This window comes from Globicephala melas, chromosome 5, assembly GCF_963455315.2.
Source record: "Globicephala melas chromosome 5, mGloMel1.2, whole genome shotgun sequence".
Taxonomy (NCBI): Eukaryota; Metazoa; Chordata; class Mammalia; order Artiodactyla; family Delphinidae; genus Globicephala; species Globicephala melas.
In genome coordinates, this window is record NC_083318.1 from 66,017,233 (window position 1) to 66,029,038 (window position 11,806).

Here is an 11,806-nt window from a genome sequence, read left to right on the forward strand (position 1 = left end):
ATAAATCCACGCACCTACGGTCAACTAATCTATGACAAAGGAGGCAAGGATATACAATGGAGAAAAGACAGTCTCTTCAATAAGTGGTGCTGGGAAAACTGGACAGCTACATGTAAAAGAATGAAATTAGAACACTCCCTAACACCATACACAAAAATAAACTCAAAGTGGATTAGAGACCTAAATGTAAGACCAGACACCATAAAACTCTTAGAGGAAAACATAGGAAGAGCACTCTTTGACATAAATCACAGCAAGATCTTTTTTGATCCACTTCCTAGAGTAATGGAAATAAAAGCAAAAATAAACAAATGGGACCTAATGAAACTTAAAAGCTATTGCACAGCAAAGGAAACCATAAACAAGACGAAAAGACAGCCCTCGAAATGGGAGAAAATATTTGCAAACGAACCAACGGACAAAGGATTAATCTCCAAAATACATAAACAGCTCATGCAGCTCAATATTAAAAAAAACAAACAACCCAATCCAAAAATGGGCAGAAGACCTAAATAGACATTTCTCCAAAGAAGACATACAGATGGCCAAGAAGCACATGAAATCTGCTTGACATCACTAATTATTAGAGAAATGCAAATCAAAACTACCATGAGGTATCACCTCACACCAGTTAGAATGGGCATCATCAGAAAATCTACAAGCAACAAATGCTGGAGAGGGTGTGGAGAAAAGGGAACCCTCTTGTACTATTGGTGGGAATGTAAATTGACACAGCCACTCTGGAGAACAGTATGGAGGTTCCTTAAAAAACTAAGAATAGAATTACCATATGACCCAGCAATCCCACTACTGGGCATATACCCAGAGAAAACCATAATTCAAAAAGACACATGCACCCCAATGTTCATTGCAGCTCTATTTACAATAGCCAGGTCATGGAAGCAACCTAAATACCCATCGACAGACGAATGGATAAAGAAGTAGTGGTACATACATACAATGGAATATTACTCAGCCATAAAAAGGAACGAAATTGGGTCATTTGTTGAGACGTGGATGGATCTAGAGACTGTCATACAGAGTGAAGTAAGTCAGAAAGAGATAAATATCGTAAATTAACGCATATATGTGGAACCTAGAAAAATGGTACAGGTGAACCGGTTTGCAGGACAGAAATTGAGACACAGATGTACAGAACAAACATATGGACAACAAGGTGGGAAAGAAGCAGGGAGTGGTGGTGGTGTGATGAATTGGGAGATTGGGATTGACATGTATACACTGATGTGTGTAAAATGGATGACTAATAAGAAACTGCTGTATAAAAAAATAAAATTAAAAAAAAACTGGGCTTCCCTGGTGGCTCAGTGGTTGAGAGTCCGCCTGCCGATGCAGGGGATGCGGGTTCGTGCCCCGGTCCGGGAAGATCCCACATGCCGCGGAGCAGCTAGGCCCGTGAGTCATGGCCGCTGAGGCTGCGCATACGGAGCCTGTGCTCCGCAGTGGGAGAGGCCACAGCAGTGAGAGGCCCGCGTACCGCAAAAAAAACAAAAAACAAAAAACAAAAAACCCAAATATATAGGGAATATTCTCTTTCTCAACTCTGACCCCTAGCTACCCATTCTTTTCCCAGAGGCAGCTAATGTTACAGTCTTGTGACGTATCCTTATTGATACTTGATGTATATATGCACACACACACATATATACAAGATTATAGTATATATTTCCTCTTCTACACAGATGGTAAAATACTTACACGTTAATGAATCTTATAATTTAAAAAGTACGCAGCCAATAGGACTTCCCTGGTGGTCCAGTGGTTAAGACTCTGCACTCCCAATGCAGGGGGCCTGGGTTCCATCCCTGGTCGTGGAACTAGATCCTGAGTGCCGAAACTAAGAGCCTGCATGTGGCAATGAAGATCCCAAGTGCCACAACTAAGACCCAGTGCAGCCAAATAAATAAATATTTTTTTAAAAGTTAAAATCATGTGATAAAGAAAAAAAAGTATGTGGCCAGGGGCTTCCCTGGTGGTGCAGTGGTTGAGAGTCCGCCTGCCGATGCAGGAGACACGGGTTCGTGCCCTGGCACGGGAAGATCCCATATGCCACAGAGCGGCTGGGTCTGTAAGCCAGGGACGCTGAGCCTTTGCATAAGTTTAAAAAAAAGTATGCTGCCAATTTTCAAAGTTTTGTGTTCACTGAAAATTATTGTATCGAGGATGTAACACAATATAGTGCTGTGCTTTACCATATGGTGGCCATTTGTGACTATTTACGTTTAAGTTAATTAAATAAAATAAAAAATTCAGTTCCCCAGTTGCATTAGCCACATTTTCATGTGTTCAATAGCTATGTGTGGTTACTGGTTACCATGTTGTACAATGCAGATATAGACCATTTCCATTATCACAGAAGGTTCTTTCAGACAGTACTGAAGATATATTGATATATAATTAGTTATTGGGCTATAACTTAAGGCTACCAACTAGTTAGCATTACTTTGAACAAGTAAATTTCTCATCTTCAAAATAGTTTGAACGTCATCTCTCATTCAAATGCACAGTCAACATTCTGAACATTAGGGAAGAAAACCCTAAAAAAGTGTCCCTCACCACCCTCTATAAAATAGCAAACCCTATCCATTTCTCTCCATTTCCTATACAATATAGGAATACAATATACAACCTCTTAGCAAGAACTACTGGCTCTACCTCCAGAATATATTTGGAATCCATTTCTCCTCATCTCAGTTATTATCTTAATGTTAGCCATCATCATATCGTGCTTGAATTTTCAAAATAGCCTCTTAAGTGATTTCCCCCTAATAGCTCACACATTCTATTTCAACACAGCAGCTTGTGATTTTTTGAAAACATGTCAGATCATGTCCCTTCTCTTCTCAAAGCCCTCCCTGTGGTTTCTCATCTCACACAGAATAACATCATCTGTTCTGAGGAAGCTTACAAGTTCTCCCTGATGAGTTTCTCCACTATCTCTTGGACCCCATTTTCTACTATTCTCTCCCTCACTGTTCCAGCCAGACTGGCCTCCTTTCTGCTCTTCATACATCCTAAGCATGCTATCAACCCAGAGCCTTCGTACTGTCTGAAATACTCTTCCCGCCACATACCTGCACAGCACGCTGCTTTACTTCTTCAAATGTCTGTTGAAATGACACCGTGTCAGTGAGCTCTTTCCTCACCACCCTTTATAAAATAGCGAACCCTCTCCATTTCTCTCCTTACCCCCTAATATTTCATTGCTTTGTTTTTGACTATAGCATTTATTACCTGCATACTATAATTTTATTCTTGTTTATTATCTATCTTCACTAGAATGTAACATCCATTAGAGCTGGAGCTCCAGAAACTAGAATGGCATCTGGCACATAGTAGGCATTCAATAAATATACGTTGATACGTGAATATTTATGTATGATGCTGTCTCTAGAAGTATAAAGATAAAAAAGACCTAGACTTGGGATTTCCCTGGCGGTCCAGTGGTGAGGACTCCGTGCTTTCACTGCCAAGGGCGTGAGTTCGATCCCTGGCTGGGGAACTAAGATCCTGCACACCACATGGCAGGGCCAATAAAAAAAAGACATAGACACTCACAGTCTAGTTAATTGACAAAGAAGAAGCCCATACAAATAATTGCAATACAGTGTAATAATGTGCTTATCCAAAAACAGTTAAGTGGAGTAATATTAATCTTCATCAAAAGTAGGTTTGTGAGATAGGTCATGCTGATATGTTGCTCATGGGAGTGTGAAATGGGGCCTCCTCTCTGGAGGGTACTTTTCTAGTAGGTATCAAGAGTGGAAAATGTTCACACCTTTTGACCCAGTCATTTCACTTGTAGGAATGCAATCTAAGGAAATGGCATTGCTCTAGTATAAAAAAAATTGAAAAAAATTAGGTAAATAGTTAAACAAATTATGGCGTATTTGTAAGATAGACAGACCATAATGCAGTCTTTGGAATCATTTTTGGCAGAATACTTAATAAGATGACAAAATGCTTATGATAGAGAAAAACCTAAGAATACGCACCTATCACTTTAAGTTGTTACTGTTAAAGGTTGGGATTGGGGTGGAAGACGTCCTTTACTTTTCATTATTAATACAAAAATATTTTATGATCAAGAATTAGTTTTGCCAACTTTAGAAATGCTTGACTAATTTTTTAGTGGAAAAATAAAAATAGGACCCTAGTATATTAAGAATAATTTCAATTTTATGTACATAGAAAAAGGCCTAAAAGGAAATACACACACTAAATAGTAACAATGCTCATACATGATTTTTTTTTTTTTTGTCATTTAGAGATTTCCTATGATGAACTTGTCTTTTAAAATTTGTTTTTAATTTTTGGCTGTGTTGGGTCTTTGTTGCTGCGCGCAGGCTTTCTCTAGTTGTGGCGAGCGGGGGCTACTCTTCGTTGTGGTGCACGGGCTTCTCATTGCGGTGGCTTCTCTTGTTGCGGAGCACGGGCTCTAGGCGCGCGGGCTCAGTAGTTGTGGTGCACGGGCTTCATTACTCAGTGGCATGTGGGATCTTCCCGGACCAGGGTTCGAACCCGTGTCTCCTGCATTGGCAGGCGAATTCTTAACCACTGCGCCACCAGGGAAGCCCTGTAAGTTTGGGTTTTGTTTGTTTTGTTTTTTAGATTCCACATATAAATGATATCATATATCATATATGCCTTTCTCTTACTTATTTCACTGCACATAACACCCTCCAGGTCCATCCATGTTGCTGCAAATGGCAAGATTTCCTTCTTTATAACAGAATAACATTCCATTGTGTGTGTATATACATACATACATATATATTATATATACACATTTTCTTTTTTTATTGAGGTAACATCATTATGTAAGTTTCATGTGTACATTATATTTCTACAACACGCTCACCACCAAAAATTTATTTTCCACCTGTCACCATACAGTTGATCCCCTTTACCGATTTCACCCTCCACACCCTTCTTCTCTGGTAGCCACTATTGTGTTCTCTGCATCTATGTGTTTGTTTCTGTTTGGTTTGTATACCACATTTTCTTTATCCATTTATCCACTGATGAACGCTTAGGTTGTTTCCATATCTGGGCTATTGTAAATAATGATGCAATGAGCATCATTAGTGTTTTTGTTTTCTTCAAATAAATACCCAGAAGTGGAACTGCAGGATCATATGATAGGTCTACTTCTAATTTTTGAGGAACCTCCATACTGTTTTCCACAGTGGCTGCACCAATTTACATGCCCACCAGCAGTGCACAAGGGTTCCTTCTTCTCCACACCCTCACCAATGCCTATTATTTCTTACCTTTTTGACAATACCCATTCTAACAGGTGTGAGGTGGCATCTCATGGTTTTGAGTTGCATTTCCCTGATGATTAGTGATGTTGAGCACTTTTTCATGTTCCCTGTTGACTATTTGTATGTCTTCTTTGGAAAAATGTCTATTTAGATCCTCTGCTCATTTTTTATCAAGATTTTTTTCTTTTGCTACTGAATTGTATGTGTTCTTTATATATATTCTGGATATTAACCCCTCATCAGATATGTGATTTGCAAATATTTCTCCCATTTGGTAGGTTGCCTTTCCATTTTGTTCATGGTTTCCTTTGTTATGCAGAAGACTTTTAGTTCGATGTAGTCTCACTTGCTTATTTTTGCTTTTGTTGTCTTTGCTTTTGGTGTCAAATCCAAAACAATCACTGCCAAGACTGAAGTCAAGGCGCTTACTGCCTATGTTTTCTTCTAGGAGATTTATGGTTTACTTACTTTTTGAAATTCGTCTGTGGTCCACTACATTCAGCTGAATTCCTCTTGAAGATTTACATTCCTAAAACTTAACTGTAGAATTAATTTTCTCCTTAATAAAGATAGTCATCACTGACTATTCTATCAGAAAAGAGCTTCCTTATCTTCATTAGTTATTTTCATTGGCATTGTAAATTCTGTTGTCTCTTCATAGGATCAGCTAGAGCTGTGTTTCTCAAATTTTAACCTGTATACAAATCACCTGGGAATCTTGTTAAAATGCAGATTTTTTGATTCGGTAGGTATCAATTAATTCTAAAGTAATTAATGCTAAAGTTGCTGGCCCATGGACCACACTTTGACTATCAAAGCCTAAGATTATTTTCAGATGTTGTATATTAAGCCTGCTGGCACAGTAATATCTCATCTTTTACAATAAACGTATCTCTAAAGACATTTGATAGTTACTGTGGTTGTAAAATTGAAACACTTTTTAAAGAGAGATCACTATGAATTCTCATAAAGAATGCATTCTTACATAATTAATTATTGGGAGTAAATCCTGAATTGTATCCAAAGTATGATCATAAAATAATGTCAACAGTATTTTTAATAAACATTAAAGCTCAACTATGTGTTCCTTTAAAAATAATCCCTTGTGTAAGCTATTGCCTTAGTCTAACAATGCTGCCATCTTTAGGATATGTTTGGAACACCTGCTTGGGAGTTAATTATAGTATTTGTAACTCATTTGTAAAAATAGGCCTGATGAAGTGATGGATATCTTCATCTTTTGAGGATAAATGGAAATGTTTTGGGAAGCAGTCAAAGCTAGCTGGATCCAAGACTGATGAACATGGTGGATGGGTATATGCTGGTTATTATCATTTTGGGTTAAAAATAAGGAACACCGTAATGAAATCTATTTTGTGTTTGCAGTTTATCATTTCATTCTGTAGGAGGAGCCCTAGAAACAACATGAATATTGTTTTAATGAGTTCATGTCCTTTCAAGGCAATTACTAATTTGAAGAATAATACTTATCTGAGCATATAAATTCTGGTTTCTTTGTTAAAGAAATCAGTCTCATTATCAGAGTTTCAAAATATGTGAGGCAAAACTGATAGAACTGAAAGAGAAATAGATAAATCCACACAACGCCCCTCTCACAATAAAAGTAGACTGGAAAATCAGTAAGCATACAGAAGATGTGGACGACACTATCAACTAACTTGACCTATTTGATATTTATAGTACATTCCATCCCAAAACAGAAATGAACATTCTTTTGAAGGTCACTTGGAATATTTACCAATAAAGACCATGTGCTTCGCCATAAAACATGTGTCAATAAAGTTAAGAGGATTTAAATCATACAAAGTATGTTCTTTGACCAAAATGGAATTGAGTTTAAAAACCCATAAAATGTAGAATTAAAATATATGACAGCAATAGCGCAAAGGAAGTGCATTGTTGTAAGTTTCTTACACTGTTAATGAAGTGGTATGTCTTTATTTCAAGGCAGCCCGCGATGTTAAAGATGTATATTGTTAAGTCATGGAGCAACCGCTAAAACACACGCGTGCGCATGCATGCGCGCACACACACACACACACACACACACACACACAAAGAGGTATAGCTAATAAGCTAACAGTGGAGATAAAATGGAAACATAATAAATAATGAATCCAAAACAAGTCAAGTAACAAAGAAAAGATGAGTCAAATAGAAAACAAATAGCAAGATGTTAGGTTCAATTCTTATGTTAACTCAAAGAGGTAGATATTTTACAGATAAGGAAACTGAGACCTGGAGAGAGTTAAGTAATTTATGTATTGGGGCTGGGATTTCAGTTTAGGTCCCCTGTCTTCCAAGGTCTCTGTACTCTATCTAATACCAAGGTACTGTAGTAGTGTGTGTGTGTATGCATTCTAGCTACCTGTGTGTAGAATAATTTGGAGAACTAAACCCCTATGTCTTCTAAGAGCTGTGAATATGATTGACATTTACATTTCCGCATGCCTGTATAACTAAAATAAATTCTTGCTTTTCGAATTACAGTGAAGTTATATAGAATTATTTCTTGAGGGTTTTCCCATCTGTCTTCACTTTCCATCACAGGTCAGGATGTGCATAGATTCTCTGCAGTTGAGGGAGTGGGATGAAATGGTGCCAGCGCTGCCACAGTGAGGACAACCTAAGTCATTTCCCACAAACCTCTTCAAATCTCTTAAAAGCTTCTTGCTGTGTTCATTATCTACGTATATACACATACATGAGCACAGTACACTAACATGTTAAAATATTTTGACACTCCATACAATATGCCAGGTTCTGTGGTAGGCAAAAGATATAAAAAGGTGAAAGAATTAATTATGTCCCCTGATATCATAGAGTTAAAAGTCTCATGAGGCATACAAACTTTATACAAAGAATCATACAAATATATATAATACTGTCATAAGTGCTATGAGAGCAGCAGGATACCATGACAGTTTAACAGGATGACCTATTTGCAGGTCCTCAATGGAAAAAGTCATTTTCTTTTTTTTTTAACATCTTTATTGGAGTATAATTGCTTTACAGTCATTTTCTTCTTATACAAACATATTAAAGACTTTGAAACTATTACAAAGCCACCAGGCTAGAAGTTGACTATAAGTCAGGTAAGTTAGTAATAAAACAATTCTTTCAACTTTAGCATGCTTGGAGCCACGTGATATATTTCTAACAGAGTCTCTTCAGTATGAAGGGCTGTCACCGGCAATTATTTTGAAAGTTATTCATCCTTCTCTTTCCAATTTGCGAAAAGAATGATTTTTAAAAAAATATTATTTATTTATTTGGCTGCGCTGGGTCTTAGTTGCGGCATGCGAACTCCTAGTTGCAGCATGTGGGATCTTAGTTCCCCGACCAGGGATTGAACCCGGGCCCCCGAGAGTGAAAGCCTGGAATTCTAACCACTGTAGTCCATAACATTTTTGTTAGATGAGAATAAAGATACACATCTTAAAGCTGTATTTCAAAACCACGTTTTAACCTCATTTATTAAAATTGGACAATGCGTAAGTACAAGGTCCACAAGATATGCTATTTTGATGTAACTCATCCCACCTTATCTGTCTATCATCTATCTATCTCTCCATTCATTCATAGAAGCAAGCGTATTTCTTAAACATCAGGATCAATGAATACAGAGGACTACTGACAGGCATTGAGACTGTGTCTCTACGGATCTTTAGGACTGAATCAGAACCAAGACTCACCTGGGACCCAGAAACTGCACCAATATTAATCTGGGAATTTTTTCAGGATTTTGAGCATCAGTCTTCTCGGGCCACCTTGAGAAATGAATTATAGTTGGATCAGCCAAAGCTGGGTAGACTTAAGAAGTAGTTACTGTTTTATCAGCCTCATTGTTGCAACTTTTTCCCTCAGCCTTGCAAATCTTGAAAGATCAATTTTATTGGAGTCAGTGAAACACGGGCTTCTCACCTGGAATGGGCCGCCTGGATCAGCACCTGGCCTTTAGCGCTTCACCACCACTAGCTCTGTGACCTTGGGCACATGTCTCTAAGCATCAGTTTACTCATCTGCAGAGTGGGGATAATATTAGAGTTTACCTCGTAGGCTGTAAGAAGATTCACTGCGATAACGATAGTAAAGCATTCAACTACTGACTTAAAAAATGTTAACTATTCAAATTATTAAAAATTAAAAGGTCATTTATGTAAAGATGTCGACTCTCAAGATTTCAGTGAAGGGGAACCAAAGAGATCTTTGAACTATCTTAACTCATCCCCACGATCAATTGTGATTCACTTCTTCCCTTTACTGTGCCTCCGCCTTGCTCTACGTCCCAGGGGGCTGACCTGTGTGGACATCAAGGTGCTCTCCTGCCCTCTGGTTTCCAGCTGCTCGCAGCTAGAGGGGAGCATCGTGAGGAGACAGAAGTGAGTTGAGAAGTAAGGGTACTGATTCTCCTGGCTCCCTCCCTGCAGGCTCTGCAGAGTCTATCCATGTTTCCTCACAGGGAGATCACATTTCCTAGCAGGGAGCCCTCATTCCAGTACACCCACAGGCTCACCTCATCTCTTCAGTGACGACAGTGCCCTGCCAGTGCAAGGTCTGGACACGACACTCCTCACTGTAGTTTCAGGCTGCCCTGCTCACACCTTTGGACTAAGTGTTTTTATCCAGCTCTTCTCAAATCAACCGTGCCGTTTCCTGACACACCGGTTGAAACACCAGGTATGGACCACTAGGATGGTGTCTATGTGAGGCCTGAGCAACGGCTTTAAGGGGAGAGGGGAAAAAGGAAAAGAGAAAATAGAATGATTCAACCAGGATTTGGGAGCACACCAAATTATGTATGAATAATTCTTTCCCTGAATTGGCATGTACTTTGGCTGATATGGTCAGATTGAACTATTTTGGTATGATAGAGACAGACTCAGTGACCTTTATTTTCTCTCATTCTATGCCTGATTCAGCTTTGTAAATACAGCTTTATTGGGGGAACAAGTTGCCTACTGGAACTTGGGATTTTCTCATAATTCATAATAGGTCTCGGATATTTTTCTCCAACTGTTCAGCCGCTGGCTGTATTTATTTGGTTCTTGGGACACAGTACCTGATACAGGCAAGCACCTCAGGCTCTCAGTAAATATACTGCATGAATGTGTAATCAACTTTAAAGGGTCCATCCATGTTGTAGTATGTATTAGTATTTCACTCCTTTTTTATGACTGAACAACACTCCACTGTGTGGATATACCACATTTTGTTTGTCCATTCATCAATTAACGGACATTTGGATTGATTCCACTTTTTGGTATCATAGGGCTCCTGTGAACATTTGTGTACAAGTTTTTGTGTAGACATGTCTCCAATTCTCTGGGGTATATACCCATGAGTGGAATTGCTGGGTCAAAGGATAACCTATATTTAACTTTTTTTTTTTTTTTTTTTGCGGTATGTGGGCCTCTCACTGTTGTGGCCTCTCCCGTTGCGGAGCACAGGCTCCGGACGCGCAGGCTCAGCGGCCATGGCTCATGGGCCCAGCCACTCCACGGCATGTGGGATCTTCCCGGACCGGGGCACGAACCCGCATCCCCTGCATCGGCAGGCGGACTCTCAACCACTGCGCCACCAGGGAAGCCCTATATTTAACTTTTTAAGGAGTTGCCAAACTGTTTTTCAAAGTGACTGCACCATTTTACATTCCTTCCAGCAATGTATGAAGGTTTCAATCTGTCCATATCCTAGCTAGTATTTGTTACTGTGTATCTTTTTCATTGGTATTTCACTGTGGTTTAATTTGCATTTCCCTAATAACTGGTGATGTTGAGCATCTTTTCATGTGCCTAACGGCCATTTGTATCTTCCTTGGAGAATGTATATTCAGAACCCTCGCTCACTTTTAATTAGGTTATTTGTGTTTATTGTTGAATTGTAAGAGATCTATATACTCTGGCTACAAGTTTCTTATCAGATATATAATCTGCAAATATCTTCTCCCATTCTGTGGGTTATCGTTTTGTTCTTCATGTTGTTCTTGGAAGCACAAAAGTTTTTCATTTTGAAGTACAATTTATCTTTTCTTTTTGTTGTCACTTATGCTTTCCGGTGTCATATTGAAAAAAACATGGCTTAACCCAAGAAGATTCACTCCTGTGTTTTCTTCTAAGAGTTTTATAATTTTAGCTCTTCCATTTAGGTCTATGATCTATTTTCAATTATTTTTTGCACATGGTATAAAAGTAGGGGTCCAATTTCATTCTTTTGGATGTGGATATCCTGTTGTCTCAGGATCATTTGTTGAAATGACTATTCTTTCCCCAATAAGTTATCTTGGCACCCTTGTTAAAAATCAACTGACTGCAAATGTAAGGATTTTTGTTGGCTATGTGGATTCCTTGCAGTTCCATCAGAACTTTAGGGTAAGCTTGTCAATTTCTGCAGAGAAGTCACCTGAGATTTGCGTAGAAATTGCAATGGACCAGTAGATCAATTTGGGGAGTATTGCCATCTTAACAGTATCGATTCTTCCACTCCATTATCATGGG